The 17,923-nt window shown below is 43.8% G+C and overlaps 1 protein-coding gene across 4 annotated transcripts in view; it reads right to left on the reverse strand.

Annotated features, from left to right (window-relative positions):
* Nucleotides 1-9,018: 9,018 nt before the first annotated feature.
* Nucleotides 9,019-17,923, reverse strand: part of snap47 (synaptosome associated protein 47) — a 52,753-nt gene continuing 43,848 nt past the window's right edge. For 2 of the 4 annotated variants that reach the window (XM_051878537.1, XM_051878562.1), the window contains exon 6: nt 12,504-12,874. The gene's annotated coding sequence lies outside the window, so the exon portion shown is untranslated. Of the gene's footprint in view, nt 10,044-12,503; nt 12,875-17,923 lie in introns of those variants that run through there. The other 2 variants (XM_051878553.1, XM_051878545.1) reach the window with 2 other exon arrangements.

The raw sequence follows: 17,923 nt of genomic DNA on the forward strand, positions 1-17,923 counted from the left end.
TTACTAGGATGTTGCCAGATTGATTTGTGTGGTTGCCATGGTGTTCTGGTTGGTTGCTATGCGGTTGCTAGGTTGTTCTGGGTGGTTGCTATGAGATTGATAGATAGAGTTTGATAGATAGAGTTTGATAGATAGATAGATTTAGATAGACAGAAACAGATATAGATAGAAAGATATAGATAGATAGATAGATAGATAGATAGATAGATAGATAGAAAGATAGATTTAGTTTGATAGAAAGATAGAAATAGTCAGATAGATAGATAGATAGATACATAGATAGATACATAGATAGATACATAGATCTAGATAGACAGAAACAGATATAGATAGAAAGATATAGATAGATAGATTTAGATAGAAAGATAGATAGATTTAGATAGAAAGATAGAAATAGTCAGATAGATAGATAGATAGATAGATAGATTTAGATAGACAGAAAAGGATATAGATAGAAAGATATAGATAGATAGATAGATAGATAGATAGATAGATAGATTTAGATAGAAAGATAGCTTTAGTTTGATAGAAAGATAGATAGATTTAGATAGATAGATTTAGATAGAAAGATAGATAGAAAGATAGATAGATTTAGATAGAAAGATAGAAATAGTCAGATAGATAGAAAGATAGATAGATTTAGTTTGATAGATTTAGTTTGATAGATAGATAGATAGATAGATTTAGATAGAAAGATATACATAGAAAGAGAGAGATAGAAAGATATATATAGATAGATTAGAAATATTAGATAGAATGGAAGTCTGAATGAGTCTCAATGGTTTAGAAATAGAACATAGAATGGCAGCTAATGGAGTCTGATGAGCCTCTCCAACTGTCAAAATTTGAATTTTGACAGTTGGAGTTTGAACAGTCTTGGCTCATTTGAACATTCCGTCAATGAAAGTCAATGGGATTTTTCCAAGTTTTGATCAGCATTTTTAGGAAAACCGTAAGTCTGATCAGTCTGAAAAGATATAGCAACTCGAGTCAGAACAGTCTGAAGGTCTAGTCCGAGTTTGGTGGTTGTAGCTTGAACAGTCTAGGAGGAGTAGCAGGGCAAAATTTAGTCTAAGAAAAATAAGCTTAAATAGAATATCAATAAGTTGGCTTTTTCAAGCCAACTTAATAAGTATGCAGGAGAACAATAATGATGCTTTGCCAGAGGCAAGCACCATTAATAATAAGTATGCAGGAGAACAATAATGATGCTTTGCCAGAGGCAAGCACCATTAATAATAAGTATGCAGGAGAACAATAATGATGCTTTGCCTTTGGCAAGCACCATTAATAATAATAAGTATGCAGGAGAACAATAATGATGCTTTGCCAGAGGCAAGCACCATTAATAATAAGTATGCAGGAGAACAATAATGATGCTTTGCCAGAGGCAAGCACCATTAATAATAATAAGTATGCAGGAGAACAATAATGATGCTTTGCCAGAGGCAAGCACCATTAATAATAATAATAATAATAATAATAAGTATGCAGGAGAACAATAATGATGCTTTGCCTTTGGTAAGCACCATTAATAATAATAAGTATGCAGGAGAACAATAATGATGCTTTGCCAGAGGCAAGCACCATTAATAATAATAATAATAAGTATGCAGGAGAACAATAATGATGCTTTGCCAGAGGCAAGCACCATTAATAATAAGTATGCAGGAGAACAATAATGATGCTTTGCCTTTGGCAAGCACCATTAATGATGCTTTGCCTTTGGCAAGCACCATTAATAAGTATGCAGGAGAACAATAATGATGCTTTGACTTTGGCAAGCACCATTAATAAGTATGCAAGAGAACAATAATGATGCTTTGCCTTTGGCAAGCACCATTAATAATAAGTATGCAGGAGAACAATAATGATGCTTTGCCAGAAGCAAGCACCATTAATAAGTATGCAGGAGAACAATAATGATGCTTTGCCAGAGGCAAGCACCATTAATAATAATAAGTATGCAGGAGAACAATAATGATGCTTTGCCAGAGGCAAGCACCATTAATAAGTATGAGCAATAACAATAATGATGCTTTGCTATTGGCAAGCACCATTAATATTAATAATAATAAAAAATAAAAAAACGCCAACAGATACAATAGGTGCCTAAGCACCTTCGGTGCTTGGCCCCTAATTAAAAAAAAAAATAACGCCAACGGATACAATAGGTGCCAACGCACCTTTGGTGCTTGGCCCCTAATAATAAAAATCAGTACAATTACAATAGGGTTTCAGCACTTCGTGCTTGAACCCCTAAAAATCATTACAAATACAATAGGGTTTCAGCACTTCGTGCTTGAACCCCTAAAAATCTGAGCAATTACAATAGGGTTTCAGCACTTCGTGCTTGAACCCCTAAAAATCAGAACAATTACCATAGGGTTTTAGCACTTTGTGCTTGAACCCCTAATAAAAATCAGTACAATTACAATAGGGTTTCAGCACTTCGTGCTTGAACCCCTAAAAATCTGAGCAATTACAATAGGGTTTCAGCACTTCGTGCTTGAACCCCTAAAAATCAGAACAATTACCATAGGGTTTTAGCACTTTGTGCTTGAACCCCTAATAAAAATCAGTACAATTACAATAGGGTTTTAGCACTTCGTGCTTGAACCCCTAATAAAAATCGGTACAATTACAATAGGGTTTCAGCACTTCGTGCTTGAACCCCTAATAAAAATCAGTACAATTACAATAGGGTTTCAGCACTTCATGCTTGAACCCCTAATAAAAATCTGAGCAATTACAATAGGGTTTCAGCACTTCATGCTTGAACCCCTAAAAATCTGAGCAATTACAATAGGGTTTCAGCACTTCGTGCTTGAACCCCTAATAATAATAATAATAAGAAAACTAACGAATACAATAATAATAACTAGATAAAAAAGTTCGTCGAGACAAACTTTAAGTTGGCTTGAAAAAGTCGGTCCAGAAAGTTTAAAGTAGTTTATAAAGTTTAAAGTTTGAAAGTTTTCAGTTTGAAAGTTTGGTTTTAGTTTAGTAGTTTTGAGATAGATAGATAGAGTCAGGGTAATCAAGGTGGTTGCTAGGTTTTTGCTATGCGTTTGCTAGGTTACTCTAGGTGGTTGCTATGTGGTTGCTAGGGTACTTGGGGTGGTTGCTAAGGTGTTGCTATGCGGTTGCTAGGGTACTCGGGGTGGTTGCTAGGGTGTTGCTATGCGGTTGCTAGGGTGCTCTAGGTGGTTGCGAGGTTGTTGCTATGCGGTTGCTAGGGTACTCGGGGTGGTTGCTAAGGTGTTGCTATGCGGTTGCTAGGGTACTCGGGGTGGTTGCTAAGGTGTTGCTTTACGGTTGCTAGGGTACTCTAGGTGGTTGCTAAGGTGTTGCTATGTGGTTGCTATGGTACACGGGGTGGTTGCTATGTGGTTGCTAGGGTACTTGGGGTGGTTGCTAAGGTGTTGCTATGCGGTTGCTAGGGTACTCGGGGTGGTTGCTATGCGGTTGCTAGGGTATTCGGGGTGGTTGCTAAGGTGTTGCTATGCGGTTGCTAGGGTACTCTGGGTGGTTGCTATGCGGTTGCTAGGGTGCTCGGGGTGATTGTTAAGGTGTTGCTATGCGGTTGCTAAGGTACTCGGGGTGGTTGCTAAGGTGTTGCTATGTGGTTGCTAAGGTACTCGGGCTAGTTACTAGGATGTTGCCAGATTGATTTGTGTGGTTGCCATGGTGTTCTGGTTGGTTGCTATGCGGTTGCTAGGTTGTTCTGGGTGGTTGCTATGAGATTGATAGATAGAGTTTGATAGATAGAGTTTGATAGATAGATAGATTTAGATAGACAGAAACAGATATAGATAGAAAGATATAGATAGATAGATAGATAGAAAGATAGATTTAGTTTGATAGAAAGATAGAAATAGTCAGATAGATAGATAGATAGATACATCGATAGATACATAGATAGATACATAGATCTAGATAGACAGAAAGAGATATAGATAGAAAGATATAGATAGATAGATTTAGATAGAAAGATAGATAGATTTAGATAGAAAGATAGAAATAGTCAGATAGATAGATAGATAGATTTAGATAGACAGAAAAGGATATAGATAGAAAGATATAGATAGATAGATAGATAGATAGATAGATTTAGATAGAAAGATAGCTTTAGTTTGATAGAAAGATAGATAGATTTAGATAGATAGATTTAGATAGAAAGATAGATAGAAAGATAGTTAGATAGATTTAGATAGAAAGATAGAAATAGTCAGATAGATAGAAAGATAGATAGATTTAGTTTGATAGATTTAGTTTGATAGATAGATAGATAGATAGATAGATTTAGATAGAAAGATATACATAGAAAGAGAGAGATAGAAAGATATATATAGATAGATTAGAATAATTAGATAGAATGGAAGTCTGAATGAGTCTCAATGGTTTAGAAATAGAACATAGAATGGCAGCTAATGGAGTCTGATGAGCCTCTCCAACTGTCAAAATTTGAATTTTGACAGTTGGAGTTTGAACAGTCTTGGCTCATTTGAACATTCCGTCAATGAAAGTCAATGGGATTTTTCCAAGTTTTGATCAGCATTTTTAGGAAAACCGTAAGTCTGATCAGTCTGAAAAGATATAGCAACTCGAGTCAGAACAGTCTGAAGGTCTAGTCCGAGTTTGGTGGTTGTAGCTTGAACAGTCTAGGAGGAGTAGCAGGGCAAAATTTAGTCTAAGAAAAATAAGCTTAAATAGAATATCAATAAGTTGGCTTTTTCAAGCCAACTTAATAATAATAATAATAATAATAATAATAATCCTTAGAAAAACAATAGGGCCCTGCGCCTGTCACAGTAGGTATCAAACACCAGGCGAACGAAGAAGATTAGATGAATACAGGCTTTAATGATAACACGTAGGAATAACACAACCATACAAGGACGAGAATGGACGAGGAATGAGGATGAACACAGGGCTTAAATACATGTAGCAAACAAAGGGAACTTAACAAGGTGATGAGATAATTAGACACAAGTGAAACAAGTGGTCTCTGGAGGAGGGCGGAGTAAAACCAAAAACAAGAAAAGAGTCCAGGGAAAAAAAAAAAAAAAAACAGTCCAAGGGGGCGTGGAGGGTGGGAGGAGCCAGGGTAAGACCAGGAGCAGGACGAGTAGATGGAAACTCCAGAGTTCAGCCAGGATGGTGCCCCACGGTGGAGTCGAGGGAGGGAGAAGCCATGGTGTTAAACTCCTCGACGAAACCGTGGGGATGACTGATGGAGACAGAGCTGATGGAGAAGGAGCCCAGAGCGCAGATGGATGGCCGACGACCAGACACGACACCGCAGGTTTCGGAGGCCGCGAGGGAGGCGTGGCAATGACCCCTTGAGGAGGAACCGGGGTGCCAGAGGTTTGAGGTGGAACTGGAGCGACAGAGGGCTGAGGCGGAACCGGAGGGAGGGCGGAGCCAGATGGAGCCGTAGGGGTGGAGAGACGTCGTGCAGCAGACGACTCGTAAGTCCGTGGCGAAGGCGTGGCGACGTCCGACCAAGGTGTAGCCGGAGGTTCGAGGGAGCCCGGTGTAGCCGAATGGCCGATGGTCCCAGGCGGAGCCGAGGGGGGGGAGGAGCCATGGCGGAGGAGTCTGGACAACGAGCCGAGGTGGAGAGACTGGATCGGAGGCAATAGGCGGAGCTAAGGGGCCCAGGCATCCAGACTTCGCTGTAGAACGGCTGGCCCGAGGTGGATCCACACCACAGAGGGCTGGTAGAGGAGAAACTGAGGTGCCAGCGTGATGCAGCGGCGAATGGGCAGAGGAACTTGATGGTAGCTGGAGAGGAGGCAGGAGAGGGAGGCTGGGAGGGAACACAGGAGACACAGGGCTGGACGGAACCAGCGGGGAGACGGACAGTTCTGGGCTGGACGGAACCAGCTGGGATACGGGCAGTTCTAGACTGGACGGAACCAGCGGGGAGACGGACAGTTCTAGGCTGGACGGAACCAGCGGGGAGACGGACAGTTCTGGGCTGGACGGAACCAGAGGGGAAAGGAGACAGGGAATCCTCCTCTTCACTACAGTCCTCGAAAAAGAAAAATTGTTCAGCGCTTGCTCACCCTCTGTGGTGGGAATGTGGGCAGGGCTCCACTTCATCCCCTCTAACTCCACGAGGACTCCCACGTTGGCGCACGTTGTTGCCGGCTCACACACCTGGTCAGATGTCTGTCCTCGGGACTCCAGTTCTGAGGCGATGTGAAGCTCGGTCCCACTTGTCAGCTCCGGCTCGTTTCTCGCGGCAGGCTGATTACCTCCATCTGCGGTGGGCTCTGGCTTGTTGTCCGTGTCGCTGGGTGAAGGCAGACTGAACTCTGGATGGGGAGCGGGGCTGGTGACTTTATCAGCGATGTCGATGGTAAATGGAGAATCACAGTTCACCAGCACCCACTCCACGTACTCAGCGAAATTCCCCCGAGGACCCACACCATGCAGATGAGCTCTTGTTTTCGCGCTGAGGCTTATGTAAAAAAAAAAACCACTCAGCGTTGCGTCCGGGATGTTGGTAAGGCACGCCAGATCTAAAAACCTTTGGGGTCTCGAGGGACTGCTGCTCCTGGTCGATGTATAGCAGCTGGACAGCTGGTAAATCCATTTCGGTATTGGTCCGTTCTTCTGTCACAGTTCGTATTAAACACCAGGCAAACGAAGAAGATTAGATGAATACAAGCTTTAATGATAACACGTAGGAATAACACAGCCATACAAGGACGAGAACGGACAAAGAATGAGGATGAACACAGGGCTTAAATACATGTAGCAAACAAAGGGAACTTAACAAGGTGATGAGATAATTAGTCACAGGTGAATCAAATGAACTAATGAAACAGAATGGGGAAAACTAGGTCACAGGGAAAGCACAGAAACATGAGGATTTGTAACAGCGCCTTAGTGGCTTGGGCCCTAATAATAATCCTAAAGAAAACAATAGGGCCTTCAGCCCTTTGGGCTTTAATTACTTTAATTTATTTATATTTTTAACTGTAGCACAAACAGTTTAATATAGGTAAGTTTTTTTTTTTTTTTTTTTTTTTTACCCATAGTTGCAGCTTAGACCAGATAATTATTTATGTAACAGATGCTCTTTACTCGTCTAGAACTAAATAATTGCAGTAATTAATAGAAACACACAGGGGAAATACAAACACTGAAAATTATGCATTTAAATTACATTGGCTACTAAATAATACAGTTAGTGATAAAAATGTTACCAAAGTTACTTAAGCATACACTGAGTCCATATCATATTCCCATGTTTATTTATATCTCTGATGGGGATTGATGCTTTGGTTGACAATAGCAAACATTAGTTCTTCATGAAGATCGAGTGTTGTTCCACGCCGAAAGAGAAGGCAGTTTTTGAGCCATTTAGTCCCCTAGCTGTCAGAACAAAATCAGGAGATATATATTACACATTTGAGTGTTTTGTATGGATAAAGAGATCCCTGTGGATCACCGCTGAGCCTGAACCACATAATCAACAGGAGAAAGATTGAAAGTCAAAGATTGCGTATCTTCACGTATCTCGTTGAATTACCACACAGAGGTAACGTTACACAATAATATAACAAAGATGTTTTCTTTCATCTCTGATAGACCACCATCTTCTCTTTAATTAAAAAAAAATCTATTATATCTAGCCAAGTTTCATATTTAAGTTTCTTCTTGCACCAAATGCAAGCGTAGCTAAGACCAGAAGCAGGGTTGCCAGGTTTTCACAACAAAACCCGCCCAATTGCTCCTCAAAACTATCCCAAAACTATCCCAATGGCATTTCAGGGGGTCCCATGGTAAAAATCGCATTCCAGGGGGTAAAATTCGCGTTTTTGGCGAGGCTCCCCAGGTAAAATTCGCATTCCAGGGAGAAAATATCACGCTATTTTAGGTGCACCTAGTCCATTACGTTCTAAAGTAATGTTCTAAATAAATAACGGTTGCCTCAAAAAACTCACGCTGGTGCCCAGAATATATAGAGAGATAGAATATAGAGATATCCCCAGCCAACAGAACCAAATTCGGGAATAATGATTCAAGGTTTCTCTGAAGAATAAAGTTATGTTTTCAATTGCGGTTTTGCACCCACACAGAAGACCGCCTACACTACAGACTTCTTGAATTAGGTCTTTCTACATATCCACAACCAACAGTCATCTCCAGTATTTTGTTTATTCTTATTTGTAAGGGCCCATTTCGTAAGGGAAACTTCCTTTTAACGTCTTCATCCCTACTTTTTTTTATTTTTTACATTTTCGCTTTTGTGTTCCTGACAGGCGCTTCTTTCCATGCATCCTGTTTTTTTTTTGTGTGGTTAACACGTTGTGTGCTGTATTTCGAAGTGAAGAGAGAGCGTTCACTTCTTACTTTCTATAATTCACAGATTTAAATTGTATTTTACTACAATATTATTAGTTAACGTGTTCATGTATGTAAAAAAATAAAATAAATAAATAAATAAAAATAATATCACACAAAAAAAATCCAAAGTCATGATTTGGGGCCCCCTAGCATCCTGGGCCCATATGCCTGGCATACTCTGCACCCCCTGTAACGGCGCCTCTGTCTGTAACGCCGTTTTTTGCAACGTTCGCTGGCTAAAATTCCACTGTCATTTCACACTAAAAGCTACGTACATTATAGCGTAAAATCATAAAACCTAATTATAAATTTTAAAATTAACTTACCAAACTTCCAGATATCCACCGAGTGAGACATCCAGATATCCGTGAGTGAGCTGCTGCAGTTGTGTTCTGACATCAGTCAGGGGGCGCGCTGTTTACAGCAATCCTGTATTATTGCCTGGCATATTACAGCCAAGTTACAGTTACAGCAACGCTAAAATATACTGTAAAATGTTCCAGCTCAAACAAAATTACCCAGAATGCAATGCAAATGCAGTATTGTACTGTAGGTTTTTACAGTAATGTGCTGCTAAATCTACAATGACATTTATAACAGTAGGCAAATGTTGGATCACAATAATTAGGAACTACAGTTTCCACAAATCCCTTCACTTGATTGAGATGTTCTCTTTTATTCTGGACGGCAAGGGCAGTGACTGTTACATCAAGCGTATTTTGCAGTATTAAACACGTATTTATACTGATTTCATCAGGCTCCGAAAATTCTTCAAAAAGAACACAAAGAATGGCCTTGTCAGCTGCCATAGTTGCAACTCTTGCGTCATCAGAATAGGGTGTTCAACGCACCACTGTTTCCGTGTAAAAAAACGTTTAGCAACGTTTTGTTGGGGCTGAATGCAGCCCTGTTCTTGCATGTAATTAGCATAATGTCCACATGGTCACGTGCGCCCAAACTTCTGAGAGTTTTAGTCAGCACTTTAAGAAACCAACTTTCATAATTTAAATGTGGTGCATTCTACACAAGTCTACTTTGCATCAAAATACTGGAAATCATTCATTCATCACACTGACACCAAATAGCGTATATTTCCCATAATTGCGGTAGGCTTCATAAGAATTTAGCTGTAATAAATGTTTAAAACAGAACAAACTCCGCATGATACATATCATATGTCTAAGGCTACTTCTGGTGATTAATTTCTCTAATGGAGGTAGAAAAACATGCAAAATTGGCTATAATAAATGTTTCACACATAGGAAGAACTACACAGGTTATATAAAACAAACATGATACATATGACATATATAAGACACCTACTGGTGACTAATTCATATCATTGGCAGCAATTGAGACTGGTTCTGTTAAAGAGAGTGAATTCATTGAAGTTTCTGCTGGTCTTGGTGAATGTCACTTTGTGGACCTGTGGTGATTTGGGCCTTGGGATGTCTCCGCAAGTCTGCGTTTCCTGACAAGTTTGTGGATTTACACATTACAGTCAAAAGGTGTTGCTTAGCCATCTGGATGTGCTGAACAAACAAGTCCGATCCATGGAGGCCCCACCTCGCAACTTACAGGAATTAAAGGATCTGCTGCTAACATCTTGGTGCCAGATACCACAGCACACCTTCAGGGGTCTAGTGGAGTCCATGCCTTGACGGGTCAGGGCTGTTCTGGCAGCAAAAGGGGGACCAACACAATATTAGGAAGGTGGTCATAATGTTATGCCTGATCGGTGTATATATTTTTTTTTACCTCTTTTTTCTTTTCTTTTATTAATTTTTGTGAAAATCTTTACATTTATTTGTGGATCTTAATCTATTTATTTGGAATAATGCAACAATTATAACCCCATAAATGAATGTCAAATGTTAAAATAACTTTACCGTTGTTCCTTACCTACATGTCTACAAGAATTTGTTCTCCATGCTCTGGTGGTGATACTTTGAGTAAACTGTCAAGTTGGGCATTTATGTGATCCCTAATCGCAGTCAGACGTCTTCTAAAATTACTGGGTTCTACAGACATTTTTGTTGCTCTCTGATAAAGGGATTAATAATAATCTAATAATCGAAAAGATCGCCAGACACTGCATCCGGTGCTGCGCCAGAAGCCATAGATCTTAAGCTACACCTTTATTTTATTTTGTTTTATTTTATTGAACAAATTTCATGTGCATTTACACTTCACAATCATATACACTGTTTCCTTGCAAAACAACCCTTGCCATCTTCGCGCTTTTGCAAACTGGACGCTCTGACTTGCCGTAGAGTCCTCAAAGCCAGTAGAGGCATGTCCATGTAGATGAGCAAATAAATCTGCATCTTGAGTGGTGTGTGGAGTTAACTTAACGTTGGTCAGCGTGTGGCATTATTGTAACGCATTGTGGCCTGTGCCGTTACCTTTTCGCTGATGGTGCTTATTTACCTCCTGGCGGCGTTATGAAAACAGTGTTTTAATATTAATACGGTGGTGAAAAGCACGTGAATCCTGACCCATTTGGCTTTCTATAGTTGTAAACAAACACATCATCAGCTCACGTGTGAGTTTGCTCCCGTGCATACGTCATTATGCAACAAGAAGCTTGTGCTCCAGACGTGAATGCGCTCAGGACCGTTTGCCCGAGGCTATGGATTACAGGTAATAATGTTGTAAATAATGTTCAGTTTCTTGCACAGACCGGTCATTTCGCTTCATAAAACCCAAATGTTTCGTCAGGAGCCATGGGTAGTAATTTTGTTTTGATTGTATGTTTTTTGGACTTGCAAAGTGATGGTAGTCATTGACTTGCATTATATAAAACACCAAGGACCACATTTTCATCTAAAAATCTTCTTTACTGTTCTACTGAAGAAAAAAAGACACCTACATCTTGGATGGCCTGAGGGAGAGTAAATTAACAGCAAATTTTCATTTTTTGGCGAACTATCACTTTAAGTAAAACACTGGGCAAAAAATGTATCTTTTTAACAGAAAAGCTCTGATTTGGGAATTTCAAATAATGACATCTGGCAACCGCAAGCATGAAAGCTTATATATGCTTGTTTTGTAATATTTTGTCTCTTTTGATTTGACAAAAACAGAGATTTTGGATTTTGAAGTTTTTTTTAATTACATTTTAGTCTAAAATTACATTTTATCATTTAATGACATTGGTGTCAACTCGTTATCGCCTCGTCTTAGTCATGGAAAAAAGGTCATATATTTCGTTAACGAAAATGAACACTACTTCACTTTACACTAACACTAGAGTCTGCGTACACTGCACGTGATGCGAATTTCACCATCAGCACAGATCGCGAATACTGTATGTGCACAGTACAATTTTTTTTAACCATGCATACTCTGTACCCGCATTCTTTTTGCACAGATTAGTTTGTCTACAAGGTGGCAACAGTGCCCCAGGACCGCTGATTTACAAGGTAGTCGAAGAAAAAAAAAAAAAAAAAAAAAAAAAAAAAGAGACCAAAATGCTTGCAAACTACAACAACAATGGATGGCTATGTGGATGAGACTGTGCGTGGAGATGAGAAAGTACCCACATTTGTACAACTCTAGCCTAAAAGATTATAAAGATGTGTATGTGGGTAATAACTCATGGTGAGAGTTATTAGAGCATTGGTAGTGCATGTTGTCATAATGTGCATGCTTTGACTGCCTGTGTACACATCAAATGGAGTTTACTTTGAAAGGCTATGCATACTTTGGGCTTTAGTTGAATCAATCGTGCATTGCTTGGCAAAGCTGAGTGAAATTTTACCAATAAATCTTAAAAAAAAAAAAAAAAAAAAAAAAAAAAAAGTATTCCACTTTGTCTCATTGACTCTTATGACATTTTTATAAGTAGGATTCCAAGGGGTTCTCTACCCATGCAAAAAAAAAAAAAAAAAAAAAAATAAAAAAAATAAAATAAATAAATAAATAAACTGACTTGATTTGTTCACAAAGAGTTCACTCTGCACTGTCAAGCACTGTGTTGTGAAGAGCGGGAATTTGTTATAACATGTCAAATCAAGATGTTGAGGTAAGACTGAATAGAACTTGGTTTAGTCCATTTTGTTTTGATCCTGCTAAACTTAAAGTTTGTTGTCAAGTAATCAATCCCCCAGTCTTATAGAAGAGTGACAACAGACAAATGTCAGTTTGTGTTTATTTTACACTTGTTTTGATCACAAAGAATACAATAAATAAATATAGCATTATGGGTTTACATTAATCAACATATCTGATTGACATGTAACACTGACAATAAAGCAGGATTACACATAAGAGACAGTGCATTACTGTTAAGGAGCTGACAACATACAGAATCTTTTGAAATATTGAGATGTCACTTCATAACAAACAATATCAAATTGAATACAGTGCTCAAATTATGTCATAGTTCACTTCATTCCCCCCCCCCCCCCCCAGTGGGGTAAGAATGTTAAGCCATGCAAAATGATGTTGAAAAGTAATTTGTGTGTTGTCAGATTTAGTTTGCAGGTTGCAGATCTATGTTGACCTGAGAAAAAAAGAAAGACATTTGCTGTGATCCTCAATAGAGTTCAACAGTCACATTATAGAAGTAAAAATAACAATGAAAACGTCTCGATTACGTATGTAACCCTCGTTCCCTGAAGGAGGGAATGGAGACGTACGTCAGTAGTGACCGATGAATTGGGATAATCGCCAGAGAGCCCTATCAGCTTCAAGTGAAACTAAACAAGCCAATGGAATTGGCGTGCGATATTTGCATAGCGCGCACCGCCCCCGCAAGGGGGGTATAAATACGGAAGTGGGTGCAGTCGCACTCTGTTTTTCGCTGAGAAGACAACCTGAGTCTGCACTACAGCGAAGGCACAGTAACTGTGGTGATGGGACGTATGTCTCCGTTCCCTCCTTCAGGGAACGAGGGTTACATACGTAACCGAGACGTTCCCTTTCAGTCGGTCACGTTCGACGTACATCAGTAGTGACCGACGAATTGAGATCCCAAATAAAACCCCACAGTTACTGACCCCTTCCAGAGCCCAGCGTAAACTCCAGCCACCCGGCGCACCTTGGGGCGGAGAAGGGGGCGAGCTTACACCGAGAGAGTATACTGCTGTTCCGCAAGACCCACTCAGTAAGACTTAGACAACACTGGGGAAGCGAACCCATAGGGGACGCTGCGGAGGCCACAACCTACCCTGCAGGGGAGGAATTACATGGAAATACACATATGGACTAGCCGAGAGGAGTGCGCATATGGAGTCCCTGGGATGGCTCCAGCCTAGAGATAGGGGGAGACTCATCTGACAGGTGACAGCAGAGCTGGCTCTGCTAAGGGAAAGACACGGGCTCGCTGTAGGGAGTTAACCATGGACAATACATACATGGGACCACTCACTCACTTCAACGTCAGTGACGTACGTTTGGCCTAGCATCAGACACTCCGCAATGTCCGAGCCGCAAGGAGAGGCGGAGGAACTCGACAGGGTTTCGCCAGGCGGGGAACTCACTGGAGCAATGGATGCACGTATCCGGCCCAGGGGGTGGGAATGGCATAGCAAGCCGACACTAGAACGGGTCCTTCACATTACCGGCTAGTGGAAGCGAGTACACGGGAAGATACCGGTTCCACACGAAGGCTATAGAATCTAGCAAACATGTTGGGTGTCGCCCAGCCTGCAGCTCTACAGATATCTGTCAGCGAGGCACCGTGCGCCAGCACCCAGGAAGAGGCAACTCCTCTAGTGGAGTGAGCTCTTAACCCGAGCGGGCAAGGCACGCCTTGGGACTGATAAGCCAAGGCGATAGCATCCACTATTCAGTGGGCCATCCTCTGCTTGGAGACGGTCTTTCCCTTCTGCTGGCCTCTGTAACAGACGAAGAGCTGATCTGAGATCCTAAAGTTTCACGTTCTATCGACGTACAGGCGCAGAGCGCGGACGGGACAGAGCAAAGTCAGGGCTGGGTCTGCCTCCTCCGAAGGCAGCGCTTGCAGGTTCACTACCTGATCTCTGATGGAAGTGGTAGGAACCTTGGACACATATCCAGGCCGGGGTCTCAAGATAACGTGAGAGTCACCGGGCCTGAATTCCAGGCACGATTCGTCGACCGAAAATGCGTGCAGGTCCCCTACCCTCTTAACCAAGGCCAATGCAACCAGGAGGACGGTCTTAAGGGACAGTACTTTTAACTCCATTGACTGCAAAGGCTCGAAGGGATGACCCCAGAGAGATGTAAGCACCAGGGACAGATCCCAAGAGGGTATAGAGGGAGGGCGAGGTGGATTCAATCTTCATTCAATGAACAGGTTCCACTTCAGAGCATGGAGGTTCCTCGTAGAAGGAGCTCTAGCAGAAGTGATGGTGTCTACAACCGACTGGGGTAGATCACTTAGAAACTCCGCGTCCCGTCCAGGGACCAGACATGGAGTTTCCAGAGGTCCGGACACGGGTGCCAGAGGGTGCCCCGTCTCTGAGTCAGAAGGTCCTTCCTCAGAGGAATGGGCCAAGGAGGAGCTGTTGCGAGGAGCATCAGTTCTGGAAACCACTAGCAACCACTCGTCCTCCCTGACTTTGCACAGGAGGTGTGCGAGAAGGCTCACTGGGGGAAACGCATATTTGTGTATCCCCCGGGGCCAGCTGAGTGCCAGTGCATCCGTGCTGAGTGTCCTCGGTCAGGGAATAGAACAACTGGCAGTGGGCTGTGTCCGGAAAAGCAAACAGATCTATCTGTGCGGCTCCGAAACGTTGCCAAATCAGCTGGACCACCTGGGGATGGAATCTCTATTCGCCTGGAAGTGGAGGCTGCCGTGAGAGCTCGTCGGCTGCACAGTTGAGCACGCCTGGGACGCCAGGGAGCGTAGACCACCCTGATGGTTGATGTACGCAACGGTCGCAGTGCTGTCTGAGCGGAACGTGCTTGTCTGACAGCAGCTCCTTGAAGCGGCCCAGTGCAAGACGTACTGCTAGCAACTCGAGACAACTGATATGCCAATGCAGTTGAGGCCCCGTCCACAGACCCGAAACTGCATGCCCGTTGTACGTGGCTCCCCACCCGGTAGTGGAGGCATCTGTGGAGACCACAGCATGCCTGGACACTTGTTCGAGGGGAACTCCTACCAGCAGGAACAAAGGGTCCGACCACTGAGTGAAGGTACGACGGCAGAACGTACCACGTTGCCACGCCCATCTCGGGACCCAGTCGTGAAGCCAGTGCTGAAGCGGCCTCATATAAAGCAATCCGAGTGGCGTGACTGCGGCTGCGGATGCTATATGCCCCAGGAGCCTCTGAAAAAGTTTCAGTGGGGCCGCTGTACTGCACTTGAGCGAACTCCGGCAGTTTAACACCGACTGGACGCGCTCCTCGGTGAGGCGCGCTGTCCTGGTGACCGAGTCCAGTTCCACACCGAGATAAGAGATCCTCTGCCCGGGGTCCGAGTTTGCTCTTGTCCCAGTTGACCCAAAGACCCAACCGGCTGAGGTGAGCTAACACCATGTCCCTGTGTTCGCACAACTGCTCCCGCGAGCTGGCCAGAATGAGCCAGTCGTCGAGAATGTGAATGCCCTGTTCCTTGAGTGGAACAATGGCCGCCTCCGCAACCTTGGTAAAGACGTGGGGCGACAGGGTCAGCCCGAAGGGTAGGACTTTGTACTGATATGTCTTTGTACTGACACAAACTGTAGGAAGGGTCTGTGTCGAGGCAGAATCGAGACATGAAAGTACGCGTCCTTCAGGTCGATCGCTGTGAATCAATCCTGGGGACGGATGCATTCGAAAACGTGTTTCTGAATAAGCATCTTGAACGCCAGCCTGTGAAGGGACCGATTCAGGACACACAGATCCAGGATTGGCCGTAACCCACCGCCTTTCTTGGGTACAATGAAGTAGGGGCTATAAAACCCTGACTTCATATCGGCTGGAGGGACTGGCTCGATTGCATCCTTCGCCACGAGGATAGCAATCTCCCCCCGGAGAACAGGTGCATTGTCCAGGGACACGCGAGTGTAGTGGACACCCCTAAACACCGGGGAAAGCCAGCGGCGGAACAATATGAGACACAAATTTCCCCTGGCCCTCCTCCGGGGGAGGGAGAGATGTGGGCATCATCTTCCGAAAAGCTGACATCCTCTCCTCCAGATCGCCCGTCTCAGGACCACTTCCTCTTTCTCTTGCCACCTGGCTTGGCTTGGGTCTGAGCGGGCTGAGCGCTGCGTCCGCAACCAGCTCCCTGCTGTCTGGCGGGTGGAGGCAGCTGGTTTGCAGACTTAGCAGGGGCGGAGGACGATGCAGGCGGGCACGTTGCTGGACCACAAGCGTAGCTTGACCAACGGAGCGAGCCGTCACCTTAGTCACCCGGAGGGCGAGGTTGGTGGCGGCACGCAGCTCCCCCAGCAGCTGTTGGTCAAGACCACCCTGAGGCATGTCCATGAGCGCTTTGGCCTGATAGACCTGGGGTTATAAGGTTCGGGACGCGGTGGAGGATTCCAGACGTGCCCGACCTTCTCGGCGGCCCGGGAAATCATAGCCGTCAACTCGGGATCAGGCTTGGGCAACGCTACGGTCCCGGGTGGAGGCAGCGCAGCCGAGTCTTCATCTCCTGAGGACTCCAGCTTAGCTCACCTTCCGATGCCGCGATCGACATCTGTTCATCCACAGGCGCACCGAAGGAAACGGATGGTCGCTCCGCAGAGGGACCAGCACGATCCTCCGGCAACACCACAGGCTGCAGTGTTGTTGAGGGCAAAGGGGCCCGCGGAGCGGCGGGGAAGCCCGCGGCGGGGAAGCCCTAACCGTGATCCTCAAGTCACCCTTCCTACACTCCCCTGACCGGAGCCAGAGAAAACGGCCGAATGGGGCATAGGGGAGGGGACCCCCGCTCCCTGAGAACCAAGGAACGAGAGTCTAGACCTCAACACTGAGATAGTCATGTTCCTGCAGTGAGAACATGAACTATCCACAAAGGCTGCCTCAGCATGCTGAATGCCCAGGCATGTGACACAGCGATTGTGACCATCAGTGGGGATCAGGGAACGACCACATCCAGTAACGCACAGACGAAATGACATCTTGAAAAAGACGCAGTGTTCGCCTGTGAAGCTCTTTTCGAAGGGGGAAATTCAGCTCTTGTTCTTTGTGCTGAAGCACACAGGGAACAGCCACGATGTGACTGCAGGTACACACTGATTGCCTGGCAGTCACACGCACAGAGGAACAGTCCCAAAATCACAAACCAACGGGCAGAAACAATGCTGTGAAAACAGCAGTTGAGAGCTGTATAAATAGCTCACTCTGTGAAAGGCTCGCGGCTTCGCTGTAGGGTGCCTTAACACCAGCAGGAACACAACAGGTTGGCTCCGAAGCAAAAGAGAGTGCGACTGCATTCGCTTCCGTATTTATACCCCCCTTGCGGGGGCAGTGCGCGCTATGTAAATATCGCACGCCAATTCCATTGGCTTGTTTAGTTTCACTCGAAGTTGATAGGGCTCTCTGGCGACATCCCAATTCGTTGGTCACTACTGATGTATGTCGAACGTGACAGACTGAAAGGGAACCTCTATAGCAAAAGTGATTTTCAATTATA

The sequence above is a fragment of the Ctenopharyngodon idella genome, chromosome 2 (genome assembly GCF_019924925.1).
Source record: "Ctenopharyngodon idella isolate HZGC_01 chromosome 2, HZGC01, whole genome shotgun sequence".
Classification (NCBI taxonomy): Eukaryota; Metazoa; Chordata; class Actinopteri; order Cypriniformes; family Xenocyprididae; genus Ctenopharyngodon; species Ctenopharyngodon idella.